General features: G+C 40.4%; 1 protein-coding gene across 40 annotated transcripts in view; it reads right to left on the reverse strand.

Moving 5' to 3' along the window:
* The window catches only part of ADGRL2 (adhesion G protein-coupled receptor L2), a 385925-nt gene that overhangs the window by 144610 nt on the left and 222242 nt on the right, over window positions 1-19073 (reverse strand). For 7 of the 40 annotated variants that reach the window (XM_040564892.1, XM_040564889.1, XM_040564887.1 and 4 more), the window contains exon 1: window positions 12284-13138. The exons of 6 other annotated variants lie outside the window; for them this stretch is intronic. The gene's annotated coding sequence lies outside the window, so the exon portion shown is untranslated. Of the gene's footprint in view, window positions 1-12283; window positions 13346-19073 lie in introns of those variants that run through there. 27 more of the 40 variants (XM_040564885.1, XM_040564897.1, XM_040564891.1 and 24 more) reach the window with 9 other exon arrangements.

Consider the following 19073-nt stretch of genomic DNA (forward strand, 5'->3'; position numbering starts at 1 on the left):
TTTCTAGTAATCCACCAGAAAACACTCAAACCTGTGTGCAACATCACTTTCTATCAGCACTTCCATCAGAAGTGGAATATTTCTTGTCAAAATAAACAGGTGCATCTTTTCTCTACTTTCTGGTAATCAATAACAATTTAAGACAGTTGGGCACAGGATCTTTCTACATGGTCTTATACATAGAATTAATCCCAAACATCTAGGAAACATGTCTTACAAATTTACCTAATACTAGTCGTAGATGTGTACAATACATGGAACATATTTTGGAAAGTGCTTCTACAATAGTAATGGTCATCTATACTTTGTCTTAAACTGGAATAATCCTTATTATTATTTTGTTAAAGTACATTAGGGAAAAAGGTATGTTTGTTTAAACACTTATTATTCCAATATTTATTGAATTGTATCTCAAGGTATCATCTTAAAATGTAAGGCTGTTTAGTTACTTTTAGCCATTCCAACTTCTGTTACACTTAACACAGTTATTCATAAATGCCTATACAACCCGAAGTATTTTGTTCAGTCGTTTCCCCCAAGTGTTTTTTATTGATAAAACATAATTAGTTTTATTAAATGTAGCTGGAACACTGCTTCTGCCAAGTGAGTGAGTATTAATGTCTCACTTTTTTTTCTTTTTAAACAGATGGAATTTTTTTAAGAATTAAGGAACAGCTTGAATGTCACTTACATGAAAACTGTACAAGTATGACATTATTGTCACTTTTGTTGATTGTAGTCATTTTAAAAAGAATTTAAGTTGCTTATCACCATTAAAAAAAATGGCCCTGATGAAACAGAAAATGTGTGTAACACTATTGTTAAAATGAAGGAATATGATTTTATTCACATAGGCTCTTCCAACATAGTAAGTAAATTATCATTGTTCTACCTTCAAAATACAAGGCTGCAAAAGAATGTATCTTAATCCCAGCTGTATTATCCTTACAACAGAATTAAAGTTACATGTACGTCTTGATTTTTGTATTGTATGGCAGTCTCCACTGAACTGAATTTCTGAAACATCCTTACCTCACAGGGACGGAAAAAGATGCACTGTGTAAAGAAAGATTACGTCCATTGCCTCCCCATAATTCCTCAGAAAGATTAAATTAAGAAATCTCTCCTTCTTCATCATGGCTAATACAACAGTATTCTCCCATGCAAAAAGCACGATGCAACTTTTCAACTCCCAACACCTATCAAAATCTCTGTAAAAGACATCATTTATATATTTTCTGTAAGTCTTACCATTATAATCCTATTGGAGTGTAATTGCTGTGGCTAATATTCTTACCCTGTTATGAAAATGCTCAACATAAACGTGGCACTGAGTTGTTAAGATAATACATGATCATGCTGTGAGAGGGTAATACCTATACAATAGCCCTTGCCAATACCATAAATCTCTTTATTAGACAACAACCTATTACAGGAGATCTACTTAACTGTTTCCCTACTTAGAGGGCCATTTGGTGTTACAATAACAAGCTGACTTTTCACATTAGCAAGGATTAGCCAGTATAAATAATAAATCGACACTGAGTTGCTGCTCTTTTAGATATGGTAAATCTTTCCTGGTGTTTAAAAAGAGAATCCAAACTAAAACCCTAAAACCACGTTAGGATGAATATGTTCTGTTTAAAGTTCTGCTAACTTAAACTAACAAAACCAAAAGAAAATAAAACAAAACAAAAAAATCAACCCTTGGACCAATTTATGTGGCATAATTTATTACAGAAGAGCACATTACAGAGAGCTGCGTCTGTTTTACGGAATGTGCATGCATACTGCTTTATTTCCTAGCAGTATTATAGCAAATCATCTTTAAATTTACTGAAATATTTTAAAGTAAAATGATTGCCACCATTTTTCCAGAGATAAATAGCACAGAATTCATCTATCATTAATTATGCTTCTTGTTCAACAAACAAAACTGTATTATGTTTTCTTCACTGAAAAAGGTCTCAACATTTTTTGAAGGATCACATACTTTCACTATCCAAATCACTGTAATACAAATTATAAAACCTGCAATGCACCAGATCATTTCATTTGTGTTAAAGAAAATCACTAAAGTATTTCTGATTCTTCACACTATGTTTAAATTACTATTTGCGAATAAACTTACGTTCTGATACTCCTTGTTCTTTCCTGTCCATATTTTTCTTAAAAACTTTCCACTGTTTGTCTGCTTACGTACAATTGTATAAAATTATCAATTATACTAGGATGGAATCATTCACCTTTTTATATTTTATAATACAGAAAAAGCAAAATTAAGTGTTAACCTTGCATCTGCAATCAGCTTGATTATGATTCATAAGACTGCGTGCATAAATAGAAAAGACTTACCCATCGCTTTTTGGCTAGCACACTACTCTGCACGAGAGGTACTGAGCCCTTAGAGCACTGTGCTGTCTCTCTCATGCTGACATGACATTTTCAGAATCAGAGAAGACAGTTTATGCAACTGAAATCTGCTTCGCGTCATACAGAGCACCAAAACTGTTTTCTTGTACCTCTACATGCAAGAATTGTTTTGCTCAGTTCCTTTTTACGCTTTCAATAGAAAGGCACTTCTTCAAAATACAAATAGGTATTTATAATGTCAGCTCTTGCTTACTAACAACGTAAAATTTTTTGCCTATTGTTATTTACTGCTACTGATGGACAATCTTTTTAAAAGCTCCCTTGCAGAGGCTTTCTTGCCCTGAATAACAGAGAATGCACAGCAAAAGAAAATTGTACTTACTGGAAATAATTCAGCCCTGAATGCCTTGATTACTTTGATTATCTCATATACAAGCTCCCTCTGCAGGTAGTAAGAAGAATTAGTGAAAATATGTGAAAAATGTGGGTAATAGCCAGCACAGAAACCCAAATGGTCAGTCACTATTTTAAAGAAATTCCCTCAGAAATCTTTCTCGAATGTTTTCAGATAAAGAGTTAATACAAAAAACAGTCTTCCCCCTCCCACTCCCCCACCTGTTCTTGTCCCTCAAAGGAGCTAAACATTCAGCTTTAGTCTTTCCTATATCAAAATACACAGGTTTCTTTATCAAAATCACCTAAATGCTTTCAGGGGAAAAAATAAAATAAAATAAAATTTAAAAAATCCTTTGCTTATCCAGAACCAAACAGAAATGAAAGACCCCCACAAACAAGAAAACAAATTCAACCTATCTAATGCATCTCCCTAACACAACAAAACAACAAACAGCAGCATCCCTCCTTCCATCTACTGCTGCAAGACAAAACCCAATGCCATTGTTGGATATGATTACACATGCACTCCACCGAAGTTTAGAAATCAGTTGAACTAAATGGTTAAGTTTATCTCAAAAATCAAAGTCTCTAGTACTAAATACCAAATTATGAAGTAACAATGTAGTTTCATTCAGTTGGATGAAAACAACTTTTCTTCCAAAACACATTAAGCTACCTTAAAATATCTTAAGTTTGTTCTTTATAGTAACAAGCTTTCTAGACAAAAATCCCTTCAACACAAATGGGAAAAAGAGTCAATGAATGAAGCTATAAATATTAAGCAGACCAAAATTAAGTCTTCCTCCTAGCTAACCTTTAGCATGTACCATCAAAAAAAAAAAAAAGGAAGACATCAGGCACTGTTAATTTTTCTTCTAACATGGAACGAAAAAAAGCACACCAGTAGTTTTGTTTCTCTAATACGGCCAAATCCCTCTTGTTTACAAGCAGTGTCATTAGATTCATGAAGAATACTCATAAAATAAAAAGTAAGGCTTTAATTTTTGCTAGAATAATAAACTCCAAAATACAACCTTTAAAGCTCATACTGAACACTTGGAGAAAAAAAAAGTAGAAACAGACATGATATTCTAGTAAGGTTACATGCATTACACAGGACAAATGTAGGACAAATTTGAGGCGTTCACTTCAAGACGATGATTGCTGCATACAGAGCTCTTCCTTGCTGCTGGAATATCAGTAGCAGTTGGATCCCCAACCAGTTATTAGCAGATACCATTGTACACCTTCTCAAATGACGGAAAGAATGAGGAAGGAGAGAAAGCAGGAAAAAAATCTAACATTATGGAGAGATGATGCTCTCTTCCAGCACCAGGTAAGATTATTGCCTGAAGGGCAAAAGGATTTCTTCTCGTATTTGACTTCTGTCAGCCTGCAAGTCCCCTTCCTCTCTAAAACAACTTCCACTCTCATCCACTCTCCCCAGCCAGCACCGCTGCGAGGCACCTTCTCTCCCTTAGCACCCCATCCCTAGCACTTTACCCAGCGAGAACCAGCCCCGCCAGCTGGCAGTCCATGTGGAAAAAATGCCTACTGTGCCGAAGGAAATCACAGCCACTGAAGACACTGCCCTTCAATATTTAAATGCTAAATTTACCAACAAAATAGTTATGAATTGGTCTTCTGGAGAACATTCACGTTGTTCAAAGCAAACATGCGTCATTTCTCCTGCGAAAGCAGAGCTGTCCAACTCGGGCACCTCACATACAGAAAGTCTAAATTAAACTTCAAAGAATGAATATAAGAATGCCTGGACCAGGTGAATAGAATTATGCCTACCATAAAACAGGAATCAGGAATTTGTCAGAGAAATGCAGCATCAACAGCAGAACTTCTCAGGAATCTTTTCTTAAAATGTCACTTTATTTAGAGCTGACAGTGCCTATTGCTTGGGAATTGTTTTTGAACACTGTTCATACTGGTGTAGGCTGCTATGCCGTAAAAAATGACAAATATGATACGGTAAGAAAATATATAGAAAGAAAGGTGAACTACAGCCTCCTCCTGGCATGTGATCTCTCTTCACCACTGCAGCATGATTTCAGAGCAAGGCTCTCTATTTACACCAGATCCCATCAACAGCAAGGCAAGTATTACCGTCAGGAACAAGGTCGGTCATCCCCTCCCTAGCTGCCAGAAACAATTTTTAACAGTAATCGGTGTTAGATTATTCTGTCATCTAGATTCAGAGCAATAATCGGTTTGAGGTGTGGACTGATATGAAAATACCAACAGAGGGCAAAAAAGAAAGCAGCAGCCTCCCCGAAACGAGCGATTTGGGATTTTATCACATCCAGAGGCAACTAAATAAACAGAGGTAGCATAATTTTTAACGCACAATTCTCCAGTGATTATTTGTTTTGGTGCTCCTTGACTGATATTATCTATTTTTTCAACAGTTGCAGATACGAATCTAATTGTACCTTTAAAAGGTACACCTCTCTACAAAGTGTACCTATGGAATGCTAGAGCCGCTCCCTGTACTGATCCCACTGCAGAAAACAGCAAAGAAACCTAAGAAATAGAGAGATTCCCTTCTTCACGGAGTTAATTCTTTACCAATCTTCTTTAAAAGGTATGAGTGCTCCCTACACCTAATCTGTGCATCGACGCATCCCTAATTTAAGAATTAAAATATTAAACTCACTTTTATCTGCACAGTATCAGAACTCAGGATCTTAAATAGCAGCCTTCATTCCTGTTATTTTATTCAAGCATTTGTAGCTCGTTGTGGCCAAGTAACTTATCATTAAAATATAAACACGGTATATAGAAAAAAGCATAGTATAAAAAACACATATACATTGATCAACATCAAGTCAATCGGCACTGTATAAAAAGGATACCACTGTCACCCCGTATTGCCATTTTGGGGAAAAGGAAGCATCTCTGTTAGGTGTCAAACACATTCTAGAATGCTGTTTAAACAAAACAAATGAACAAAAACCAAAACAGTTGTTTCAGACGTATTTAATACATCACGGGACAAAACAGACAGACCCAGACTCTACTGTATTTGTATGATGTAATGGAGTAAAAATGGACTATGAATTTCCTACAACAAAAATCTCCATGACTTTAGAAGGAAATATTCCTAATATTGCGTCTACCTAAGAAACCTAAGTAGCTTCTCAATAGCTCTAACTAGATTTTCTCTGAAGCTAGCTCCTTCCACTACTGAAATACAGGCACCGATACTTAAATCTTTTTGTGTAAATGTTTGTGTTTATAATGTGCTCCTAAGAGATTAAGATTAGGAGAAAAAAAAAACAAAAAAAAAACACACACAACCAAGACAGGCCCTATTTTTCTCAGCCCATGATCACTTGTCAAGCCATGATTAATGCTGTGCTCTGTAGAGGGAGACATTACATCTAGGCTACAACAGACCTAAATTTTACCCTAAGGCAGAAGTCTGATTTAAACATCTCTATTCAAAGTGACATTTGTCCTCTCTTTTCAACCAGTTTCCTCTGAAATTCCAGTAAACTGACTTTGTGACCTACAAATGGTCCATTGATTCTAACTTGTCGTGTTGCCTGTCCTTGTAGCAAAGTTGGTTTTGGTGACTGAATGAAGCAAGATGTTATGCATTCAAGAAAAATACAGGAGCAGAGTCCATTAGGTGCTCTATTAAATGCTCGGTTGGATAACAGTGACTACAATTTACGGCTATAAGGATTCCAGCTTACAAAGAAGAGCTGAAGATAAATACTGAGGTCAACATTAAAAATCAGAAAATATTTTTATATTCAGGGGTAACAATGGCCTTCATATGCTGAGGTGATGAGCAAAGATTTTTTTGTGTGTGTTACAGACAAGAACACGGGCATCGTCAGGGCCACCCTGAAAAGTAATTACATTTTATCTCTTGCCTTTCACTCTGAAATGTCTGCTAAGGTATTTACATTCGTCTGTTACAAGAACAACAAGCTAGACAGGAGAAAAAACTAGTTGCGATCACTTATCTCAAGTAAATACTATTTCTCCAGTGAATGGTATTATTCCATCTATTTCATAAAGTTATTGTTAGATCCTCCGATTTATCTGTAACTGCTATTGTGGGAACAAAAATAAGACATGCTTATACCTTATAGAGAAATAGCCAAATAGCAGACCTGGACATGTAGAATAGTCAATATCCTTCTTACTGAACTTGAAAAATGGCAGCGTTTGATAATATTAAGCAATTTAGACAGTGCTGGCAAGTTCCTACTAGCCAAGGTAATCTTATTTCTGGTGCTTTTCAGGGTAAATTGATTTTTTTTCCTCCTCTTAGGTGCTCTGATAATTGGACAAATTTATACAAGTGTGATGGGATTTTACTTAGCAGACAACACACAAAACACTCCCCAAACATGAAGGACCTTACTCATAAAAAAACATTTTTGTTGTAATTAAGCAAACTGTATTTAAGCTTGCTTTGTGCCAGGATAACAATCAATAGCATTTTGTTGGAAACTGCACTCTACCTGCAGGTGTTAAGCATTGTGCTTGCTTCAGTCAGCCTGCAAAGTTTTTGATTATTATGCCTTCCTAAATAATTTTGGCAAATAGCAGCCTAGAGTAAGTTGAATCATTACAGTACCTAGTGAAAAATCAAATAGAAAAGAAATCGTGACATATGCAGATCACACAATCTTCTAAAACCCATAAAAATACTCCATTTCATACAACGATCTATATCCTGGAGATGCTACAATTCTGAATTTGAACAAGACTTTTTTTTTCTTTATGGAATTAGTTTCTGGTTAACTATCATTTTCTACCTAGAGAATGCTCTAAAAATGCATTAAGCAAGTGCATTTTTGTAACTAAATCGCTTACAGTAAGTGACGCAATCTTCAAAGTCTATGCTATAGAAACACATCTCATACACCACTGGCAAAAATAAATATGAAATCAAAAAAAAATCAACTGAGAAGGGCTTTAAGCCTGTCATCTTTCACCTTTAATATGAAGAATGATTAAAAGAATATCATATTTGTTGAAGCAAGACTGGAAGTATTTTCTAAAACAGGTACATATTCACCTTATGCCACAAGTTACATCTGTATTCCAACAGAGCCATCTACTACTTTTATTTTCAGAACTGTTAAAAAGAAAATGCACATATCTTGGAAAACTATTTAAATATTAAACATGATTGTTAAGAGTATTGAGAACGGCCTTAAAATAGCTTTTTGTTTTTCCAGTTTTCTTGACGTGCAATTACAACCATGATGGCTTAAATCTTTTACTTGTTTCAAACTGAAGGTTAAAAAAAATAAAAGGCAGCTTTTAAGTCTAAAAGCTGCACATAAATACTTTAAAAGCTGAATATCATGTAATTTCGAATCACATTTGTACATCACAAACATCAATCCTAAAAAACGCTTTGAAAGAGTCTGTTTAACATGACATCTCCAAGTAACACGTCTGACTATAAATTTCCCTAACCTATGCTCTAAAGTATATTGCTTTATAACTGACTGCTTGTCTACCTATGCATGAATATGATTTCAATTATACACCAGATGTAGTTTAACTTCTCTTGCAGTTCACCAGGTAGAATCATTAATCGCTACTTCAAGTTCTCCTATTATCAGTCATCCCTTAGTGGGAACGCAGAGAAGACATGCAGCAATTTTTGACAAAAAATATCTTCAGGCAGTTATTGGTAGGGGTTTTTCCATTAGTACAAGGCACAGCCCAATCCTTGGGAAGAGCTGTGGAAGTTAGCAGTATTTTCTTACAAACAGGTCAACATTTTAGGTGGACATACGATGAGCATGGGCTTGGAAATACATTAACTTTTTAGACCAAAATTCAGGAAAGAGGACATTTTTCTACCTTCTCTGAACACTAAACAATTCTTTATATCGGGTAGGTATTGTTATCTGTATGAATTTATGACACACTACATAGAAATGTATTGTAAATTCAACTTAAGACAAATATTTTGTCTAATTAGAGACTTCTCTTTCTAACATTCACTTAAGTGAAAGTGATGGACCTTTCTAAAAGGCTGTAATTAGAGACTAGCATTTTTCTTCATCAGAACTGTTCTACTAAAAAAAAAAAAAAGCCAGCTTTACATACTACATTTTTTAAAATAAAAATAGTCATTCAGTACACATTACTGACCATAAAAACAACATGTTCCTAAGCCTATACTACCTAGTTTCTTTAAATTTTCATAAGGTGCCTCCTTACTAGATACTAGAATTCCAGAGTAGTCCCCTTTCCTGACTTTAAGCATTAAAAGCTGTAAGAGATAAATAAAACATCGAGAAAGCTTCTCAAGCGATCAAATAAGGACTAACTACACAAACTTTGTGTTTTTTTTTTTTTAAAGCTCTCCTCTTGCTCATTTTAAGAAGGGAAACACCCAGAAGCCTGGTGTTAATGTCTCTGCTGATTGTGAAAATTGCAGCAATAAAAACTCCAACTGCTTGACTTAAATTAAGACTTGCAAGACTACATGTGAGATCTGTATCTTTACATTAGTTTTTATAACATTTGGAAGTTTGGTTGCCTGCTTTGATGTTGGTCTATTAATGAGCAGGGGAGACAAAAGCCAGAAAAAAATGTTTACTGGAAATTCTCAAGTCAAAACCTGAAGTAATTGGTTTCTTCTACCCCACATGATTCCACATCCTGATTCCCCCAACTACTAGCTCCTTGAGCTATCTGAACGTCTACACTTTTTTTGCTGTTGCCAACACATAGTAACCCAGTGATTGAAAATGGCAGCTGAAGTGCTGCTGCAGCACATTAATTTTTATTTAAGTGGTCCAATTTTGTCATCTGAATGTTGAAAATCTTCTTTCCACTACATTTTTTTTTTTACTTCAGAGGTTTGTCTAATTTGGGGTTGCCATCATATAAACTGAAGTGCAACATTTTCAAGACAATTTTTAGATTATCCCTAATAGCTGTAAGGATAATGCGCTTTCTTTACAGCACTCTGCATTCAAAGCAGACTAGTTAACAGCAACTTAAGTGTGATAATGGCAATTACATCAATATGTTCCTTTTATACCACCAAAAGGTACTACTTCAGACAGCTGAAGACATTAGGTAAATAAACTGCTGAAAATTACCTGAAAGTAATGACATGCAATTTTAGGACCACTAAACACATCTGTTTACAAAATGCCCAAATGTTCGCGTTCATTTAGAAATAACAGAAATCTATCTAAATTATTTATTTAATCGCAGGGGTTTTTTGCAAGGCGTACCATATATGCTCGGTTCCTTCACTAAATGAAAGGAAATTGACGCGTGAGTGAAGACATCCTACTCTAAAGGCACATCACTTCCATGGCTTGAAAAGAAAAAAAAAAAAACACCCCCCCCCCCGACTGTCTAATGGAGAACCAACCCCCACCAAAAAGCCAAGCACTTCTAACAGCACAAAATACATATTTCAGTATCTGTACCATTCAACTAAAAGGTTTGGAAGGAAGGAATAGGAAACGAAGACATAGGAAGTTCTTTTATTTTCTTTTTGCTTGTTTGTTTGTTTTTGTTTGCCAGAGACACAAACCAGAATACAGTCCCTAAGATACATCTGGTCCCTGGAAAAGGTCCCAACTTATTGATAGAGAACTGCCTTTTGTTGGCTTTTGGTTTGGGAGATTATGAATATCGATTGGCAAAGATAATAAAAGGCTAGGCCGGCCACATCCCCTTGCAGACACAAGGAAATAGTAACAAATGACTAAAAAAACCTGCAAATATTTAGCCATGTAAAACAACTTTAAATGTGGTAGATGTTCTACGCTACCATCGACATAGCAGCTTTACCATATTTATTATCAAATTATTTTTACAGGGTAACACTAATTGCAAATTAAGTTATCTCGCCAAACACAACGTAACCGATGAAATGAGATTACAAGACAAACTCATTTTCACTTTACTTCAGAAGAAAAAGGAAATGGAAGCATATGGCTGGTGGGGCTCAAAACTTCTTTTGAAACTCTCCATAAAAATCTCTCTTACCCCAGCCTACCCACCCATTAAGGACTGAAGTGTATTTGTTTCAAAGGCTTGGAAGGGAGAGGTCTTTCATTACAAGATTTCATTTGTTTCCCGAAGTCATTAGCAGGTCTTCCCCATTCAGTCCCCCAGCGCAGCAGCGTGCAGGCCAGCCCCAAAGCGGGAGAGCGGCAGAAAAGGCTTTCTAAATCCTCCAACAGGCAGCAGACATCAGAAACCATGCAACAGTGCCTGTCATAAAAGGTCACTTTTTTTCCCCCTGGAACGAGCCATTAATCAATAGATCTAATTGTCTGAGCGCTTGCAAGGGCTCTGCAGCGGCCGGACCTTGTTTTTCACTCACATAATCGCAAAACAGCGAAAGTTCAGCAACATAACCCACATCCACCTCCCCATTTTACCCCTTTTGAATTCCCACTGCCCTTTGGGCCTCCGCTGGGAAGCAAATGGAAGACGAGCCGAAGTTTTCTCAATTGAGCCGGAGCTGAGCACCCTTTGATATGCTAATATCCCCCCCTTCAAACGGTACGAATTCACACTTGCATTAATTCCAACAATTTGGGCAGAACGATGCGAAATGGCACCTTTTTTAGCGGCGGGTAACAAAGGGAGGGGGCCGAGGAGAGCGAGGAGCAGCCCGTTTTCTCCTCAGGACCCCTTCGCGGCGCTCGGGGCACCTCCCGGCGGAGCGCAGCACCTGAGCGCCGGCACAGCCCCGCTCCGCGCCCGAGCCCCAGCAGGGCTGAGCGCAGACTAACAACAAGATGTTATTTTTAGAGCCAGACACAGCAACGGTGCCTCATGACACGCTCTGTTTTCTGTCTCCAGATGGCCCCAGATTTCTCTACACGCGAAAATAAACAGAAAATTTTAAATGAAAAAAAAAAAAAAAAAGTTGCTCTCGCTCCACATCCGACAAAGGGCGATTTATTCCTCCTCCCGCTGCCAGCCCCCCGCGGGGGCTCGGCCGGGCCGCACGAACACGCCGGCAACAGGTCGCTATTCCCCCGGCCGGCACAACTTTCCCCCCCGCGCCCGGGGCACCGGGGCCTGCTCGGGGGCCGGGAGCCCCGCTGCCCCCCCCCGGGCCAGGCTCGGGCGCTGCGGGCCGGGCTCGGAGCCGCCGCGGCTGCCGCAGGGCCCGCGGGAGGGCGGGGAAAGGCCGGGGGGGGCGCTGCGGGAGCCCCCAGCCGGGTGCCGAGCGGCCGGAGGGGGCGAGCCCGGGCAGCGCTGCGGGGCTCCGCTGCTCACAGCCGGGGCCTCGCCGAGGGGCGCGTTCCCCCCACCCCCCCCCCCGCCTTCCTCTTCATCCTCCTCCTCCTCAGGCAGTGGGGGCCGGGAGCGGGGTGGCAGCCCCCGGCGGGTGTGTGCCGAGTGCTGGGGGCGGGGGGAACGGCCCCCCGAGCAGCAGCCAGCCGGGCAGCCCCAGAGCCAGGTCGGCGCTTCCCCGCAGCGCCAGAAGGAGCGAGCGGAGGAGGGAGCAGCAGCAGCGCGGAGCCCCGCTTACCTCTGTCTGCGAGCCGAAGGCGGGCCGGGAGCTCTCGCCCCGGTGGGCGCAGGGAGGAGGGAGTTAGTCCCGGGGCGGCGGCGGAGCGGGGCTGGGGCTGGGTGCCGGTGGGGCAGCGGGAGGCGGCCGACTCTGCGGCGCGGCGCGGCACGGCTCGGCTCGGCGGGCTGGGGCAGCGCGCAGCGGGCGGCGGCTTCTCCTCGGCGCAGCCAGCCGGCAGGCTTCTCCGGGGCTAAGTCAACATTTTCCTGCGGCTTCCGACGCTCCGCTCCGCACGAAACGCACGATGCAGCCAGGCTCCCGCACGCAGGCGATGGAAAAAAAAATTAAATTAAATTTAAAAAAAAAATGGAGGGGGCGAGGGGCGCAGCGCGCTGTATGTGCCCAGCCTTTGGAGTCCTTTCTAGGCAGCGATCAGAAGGGAAACCGAGGCGACGCCAGCAGCGGGAGTAGCGGGGAACAACTCAAAAATTTTACAACGACCCCCCCCTCCTGTGTCTCTGTCGTTTGCAGCGACCTGATTTACATCTCCCCGGATGACATTCCGGCCTCCGGCACGGCTCGGCTCGGCTCCGCGTTATTTCTCCTCGTCCTCTCGGTGCTGCTGCCCCGCCGGCGGCCGGAGAGCGGGCGCTGAGCGAGTAAGACGCGCAACGATGGGAAAAACGCAATACATACACACCAGGAAAAAAAAAATCCCAATGAATCGTATCGCAGCCTCCTTTTTGCTCATGCACCTCTCCGTGTGTGACTGGGGATTGCGAAGTCCTGACACGGACTCTCCGCCGGCGCTGAACTGGAGTCACCTCCAGCCTCCTCCCCCTCCAATCTCCTCCCCCTCTCTCCGCGCTCCCCACCCCTGGGCTCAGCTAATCATATAAACATATTATCACGTACAGCAGCACCGGCGAAGGACAAAAATCTCTCCCTTTCTGCTCCCCCCCCCCCGCCCCCCCCCCGTTATTTTCCCTCCCCCCTCCTTTCTCCCAGCCGGGGGGTTAAGGCTAGCACCGAGCGGGCGGCTACTCGCCACCGGCGGCCGGGCGAGCATTGGCCGCCCCCGGCCTCGAGGGGCGCGGAGCCACCGCGGAGCCGCCCCTGGGTCCCCGGGACTCGGGGCCGGGGCCCTGGGGCCTGCCGCCCCCCCCTCCGCCTCCCGCGGCTGCTGCTGGCGCGCTGCAGGCCGGCAGGCGTCTCCGCGGCACTTTCTCCTTGGCCGTACCCTGGCTGCTTCCCTCCTTCCCTCCTTCCTTCCTTTCCTCAGCCCAAAGTTGCGAGGCGGGCCCCGCTCGGCCGCCCCCGGGAGCGGTGAATTCACCGGGGGGTGCCCCCCGGGGACCCCTCGGTCAGCGCCCGGTGGCGGCGATCGGCGGGGAGGCGAGAGGGACACCGCGAGGGGCAGGGCGGCCCCCTGGGCAGCGAGGCGGGGAGCCCCGGCTGGCTCACGGCTCGGCTGCGGAACGCAGGCTGCTAGCGCCGGTCCTTTCCTGCCCAAAACCCCGTCCTAGAAAGGGGGATTTGGAATTGTGGCGGGGGTTTTGTTTCCCTCTGGGTTGCTGCGAAACAGCGAGGATCCGCTCCGACCTTTCGGGATGGGCGCGATGCGCAGCTCCCAAGGTCAGGGAGCAGCGGCTGGGCGCAGCTCGGCGTGGCCGGGGACACGGGCCCACGGGGGGACCTGGGGGACACGAGCCCACGGGAGAACCTGGGGGGATCTCTTGCACCGGGCAGTGCCCGCCGAGGGCTGCTCCAGGCGGTGGCCAGAGGGGGAAACGGAGGCACAGCCGAAGATCAAAGCAGCACAAACCTGCCCTGATAATCCCACCACTTGATTTATTTATTTATTTATTTATTAAACCATTCCCTCCCTTTTCTAGCTGCAGCAGTGAAATAAAAACCCCCTCAATTCCATCTGCCCACAGAATCGCTGGCACAAGGCAGGACCACTCAGGGCTTGTTAAACTCTCAGGTCCAAAGCATATTGACAATTCAGCTTAAAACACCCACGCCACTCCAGGAAACTGGGGTCGTTACCTTTGTCAATGGTAAAGGTTTATTTTTTAACTTAATCATTTGGACTCCGCTGCATACCTATGCAATTAGTGTTCCTGTTAAGAAAATTTTAACGTGTATTAAGAGAAACATGACATTAAAAGGAAAACGGATCATTAAGACCTTGCTACAGGAGGTAGTAAGAATCATAGGACTGGTCCAGGGCTCTTCAAAACCACAGTGATTTTTCAAGGGTAGCTAGCAATAATCCCAGGGATTAGTACCTAAAAGTCACTGACACACGGTCATGCCACAGCCACGCTGGCCTTCTTCCATCCACAGCACCTGCTGGGCAGCGGAGGAGCAGTCTCAGGCGTTTAGGACCAAAGGAGATGTTCACTCGTAGTTGAGAGCATCTTCCCGAGGCCAGTTTCAGCTCAGCATGGGAGGACAGAAGATCATGTGTCTGTGTGATAGTTTTATCCCTAGTATGTATAGCTAAAAGTAAAATGTATGGGTTACAGTGAGTGCAAAATGCAGCAGAAGAGGTTTTCTGTATTTTTCCCCTCATTTTTTTAAGTCCTTTGTACATCCCCAGTATAGCTGTTCGCCCTGTCTTGCTGAAAATATCCATATAGTTATCTTTATAGAATCCTAAATAACCCCTTATACATTTCCAACTGGAATTCAATCATAAAGTCATTTTCATGTATTTCATTAGAAACATTTTCATTGAGAGAATTGGGTGCATCTGTTACAGAGACACTCTTAAAAAGGGAATCATAGAAATGTAAAAATATACATATTGATTGGCTACTTTTTTACCGTAGTTTTAATATATATCATTAACACATCCTACTTTTTGTCAAATGAATGTAACTACAGATAAGCTGTTGTTGCCCTGAGCCTTTTGCTTGGTTGATGAGAATAGGACTTAGCCACAAAATAGTGAAGAACACAATAAAAATTATGTGGGGTTGGCAGTTTTCCTTGGAGAGGAGGTGAGAGAGAGGAACTCTTCCATTTGGAGCAAAAAAAAGTCTACTGGTTTCTGTAAGATTTTTTAACCCACTGAAAAAGGTTGAAAATAACTGCAGAATTGGGCCTTGTGTTAATATTTGCTGAAGTTGAAGTGTATTCTCCTACATGGACTCAACTGCAGGACTAAAGTTTATTTTCCCCCATTTTCATCAAAAACATCTGGAAGCATATTTATTTCTACATGCAAAAATGGAGTTTTACAACTCTAAGTTGTAAAAGTGAGTTTTAAACAATTGGTAAAAATGTTAGATAGAGACCTTTCAGCATTTGTTTCAAAAGCACATGCTTCATGAATTCTCATTAAATCCAGAGTAGGATATAAGAATACCCCAGCAGAAGTGTATATTATTTTGGCAAGTAAAATAGTACTATTCAAGCAATTAATTTTACTTCATATGAATCAGCATCTGTTTCTTTAAAACAGGAAAATTGTATACACGTATACCCCTAGCATACTTGAATCTGATCCTTTGTTTTTTACTCAGCCACAACTATTCCCAGATTTGAATATTAAGATAAAAAAGTAACTGTAAAAAGTCAAGTCTCTTGTCACCATCAAAATTGCCTATTATTTGTTTTTTGCTGTATCCCTGTAAAATATGTACCTCATTCCATATTGACTCCACAAGTAAATACAGACAAGTACATTTTCCTTAAAATTTCACTTTGCTGCAACATCACAAAATATCTAGCTTGAAACCACTACAAGAAATGTTATCCTCCTAGCAAAATCATTCAATAATATGTTTATCTACCCCTTTCACTAACATTAAATTTTGTGATGTTCCAGGTTTAGCTATATATTCTGCGTGCTTTGCGCTCAAATCACTTTGGTGAACCTGCTGGATAGTGTCCTTGAAAAAATAAAAGCAAATTTATAGTGATTTTTGAAATAAGCACAAGGGCTGTGTGTCAGTTAGCATTTCTAGGGACTATCTGTAGGACAGTAACAACTGGAAGAGATTTAACTGTCTACTTTCTACATGGAGAAGGTGCAGCTGAGAAAGATAATTTAACTTGTGGCAAAACATAGCCAAATTATGATGTCTATAAATATGATCCTGTTGACTCCATTAGAGGTCTTGTTTGTTTGTTTCCATAGAAGTGCAGCTTACATACGCCTGTTCTTAAAAGGATGATTTAAAAATGTTTGAACATCTTGATAAATAATTTTTTGTATTGCCTGAAGAGTCAGTTGTCCCATGAGAAATGGTTTACACAGATTTTATGCAACCTATTTTTATATTACTGAAGTTTTATGAAATTATGAAATGACTGAACTTTAAATACTAGCAACTGGCATTTCCTGCTACCTGTATATACTCTTGTGAATAACATATCAATGAATGTATAATTAGATGTAACGTTAGCAAAGACTGACAGAGAGGTTGTATATGTGTAGTACAGTAGCAACAGCTAAAATTGGTGTAATATAAAGACACGGTTTAATTTGGCACACGGTAAAGTAACAAACTATCATATGATCTTACCATTTCAACTGAAAACTGAAAGAGACAAATTTTGATTGTTTCATTTAGAAAAAAAAAGAAAAAAAAAAAGAAAATTATTTTTGCAGACAAATTTATAAAAACAAAGTGCAAATTATATAAATCATAATAGGAAATATCTAATGTATTGTCTTAAAACTTTGGAAATATATCTCTACAATTACTGGTCTTTTAAACTAAGTAATTGATTTAAGTGTCGCTTGGGAAAAAAAAAAAAAATTAAAGTCATCAATAAAGTAAGAGAATTCTGCAGCTGTTCCTAACAAATAAATGTAATATGAATTTGCATTATACATAGTTTACTTCAGTAATCAATTTTAATGACTTATAATCTATATCATTATTTAAGAAATGACAAAATCATTGACTTACTCATAACACTTGCTAATTGTTTTTAAAAAATAAATTCTACACATGACTAAGGAAACACCCATTTCCATTTGCTTTATGTTAAATCAACATCTAACCACTCATGGTGATTTCATTCAAAGAAAACAGAAGGAACACATTAGCTGTGTGGTTAAAGAGATTGATGGGCTTCAAACATCTTAACCATGGATGTTTTTTTCCAACTGTAGAAACTCATGTTTTTAATTTAAATAGCTTCAAGAAAATGAAGATTGTTTTATTCAACGAAGCTGTTGTTTCTTGTTTCTTAGACAGAAATTAATTTAATTTTGTTTAATTAAGTAATATTAGAAACAACCTTGTTCAGAGAAAATGCGTCTATGAAACAAAGCATGTGTATTCCATATTAACTAGGTATTCTGAAACATGATTTTTGTATCACATTAAGAAATAAGAAGACATCAATAAGATGTTTAACAGTGAACTTGGATGCATGTTTTTATGTTCATTGCAGTTGTCTCTCTACTTTCTGAAAAGTGAATGTAGGGGAGCAATGGAGCTGTGTTATTGATGAAGTACATTCCTTACTGTGGGCTTTGGGTATTTATGGGTGTGTGCTGGTGGAGAAGAGTTTACAGTGTAATCGTACAGGCATTTATAAAGCTCAGAGTTTTTGAGATTGAGCTGTTAGGAGTCACGTAGCAGAACGCTTTTAAAAAGAGACAAGCACAATTCCCTGTTTTCATATGAAAAGCTCAGTACAGAAGCTGAAACAATGATGCCAGAAAAGGAACTACAGCACTGAGCTTTGGAGAAAGAGATATGTCATGAGATCCCAATTCTCCAAATACTCTTGCACACTTCTAGGTTCCCTGTTCTCCAGCTGCTATATCTGCCTAGGCATTATTTCTGCATTCAGGCAGCAAATAGCTTTTTTTTTTTTTTTTTTTTTAAGGAAAGAAGCAAGTCCCAAGAGAATAGTAAGAAATTAAATAGATTTTTCTATTTAAAATAAGTGTAATTTTGATCCTTCTCCTCCTCCCCCTTTCAATTTACTATGACTTTGCTAAATCTTTGTATCTCTTTCAGCCACTAATCTGCAGCCAAAGGAGTGCCCCATGTCTCAGACTGGCAAGTGTGGCGATCACTGCGTATTCTCATCACCTCTTTGCCTCTTTACCCTACTGCTTGATATAACAGAGCAGAAAGATTTGAAACAGAATAGGGGAAAAACTGGCTGTCTATGCCAAACCTCTCTACCTCTTATGATTTGCTTTATCAAACTCCAGCTGTGGATCTAAAGCTTACATCCATTATGGAGTGCTTTTAACTATAATATTACCTAGTGTAGCTGGACACTCTCTTCCGTTGATGTGTGTCACAAAATGAAAGGTGATGCAAGAAAGATGAACAAAGCATGGAGAATTCAAAGGCAAACCACTATATTTGCAATTATGAATCCATGAAGGCTTTTCTGTTCTTACCCAAGAACCTAATATAAACAACCTAGGTATTATTAAATTCCACATTACTGACAGCATAGGCCAAGATTTGTAGAGATACTCATCTTTATCTGCAGTTTTACAAACCCATAAGGATTCAGAAACCTATGTTTAGGGTATGGTTAAATTTACTTTCTTGAGAAGTTACGAGATAAAATACATCAAATTCTTGGACCACCGAGCAGAACTCAGGCCTCCCCATTCCAAATGACTGCCCAGATCATTGAGCTACAGTCATGTTCCCTCGGGTGCTCTTGCATTCTGGCCCAGTGAATCCTGAATTGTTTTCTGCTTGGTGCACAACTTTAACAGAAGTGGAGAATATCTCCATCTGCAATCAAGCTGTGGGTTAAAGAACTCTTTAGATGGAGAGAGAGATGCATTTGAGTCCCTTTAGGC

The sequence above is a fragment of the Cygnus olor genome, chromosome 8 (genome assembly GCF_009769625.2).
Source record: "Cygnus olor isolate bCygOlo1 chromosome 8, bCygOlo1.pri.v2, whole genome shotgun sequence".
NCBI lineage: Eukaryota > Metazoa > Chordata > Aves > Anseriformes > Anatidae > Cygnus > Cygnus olor.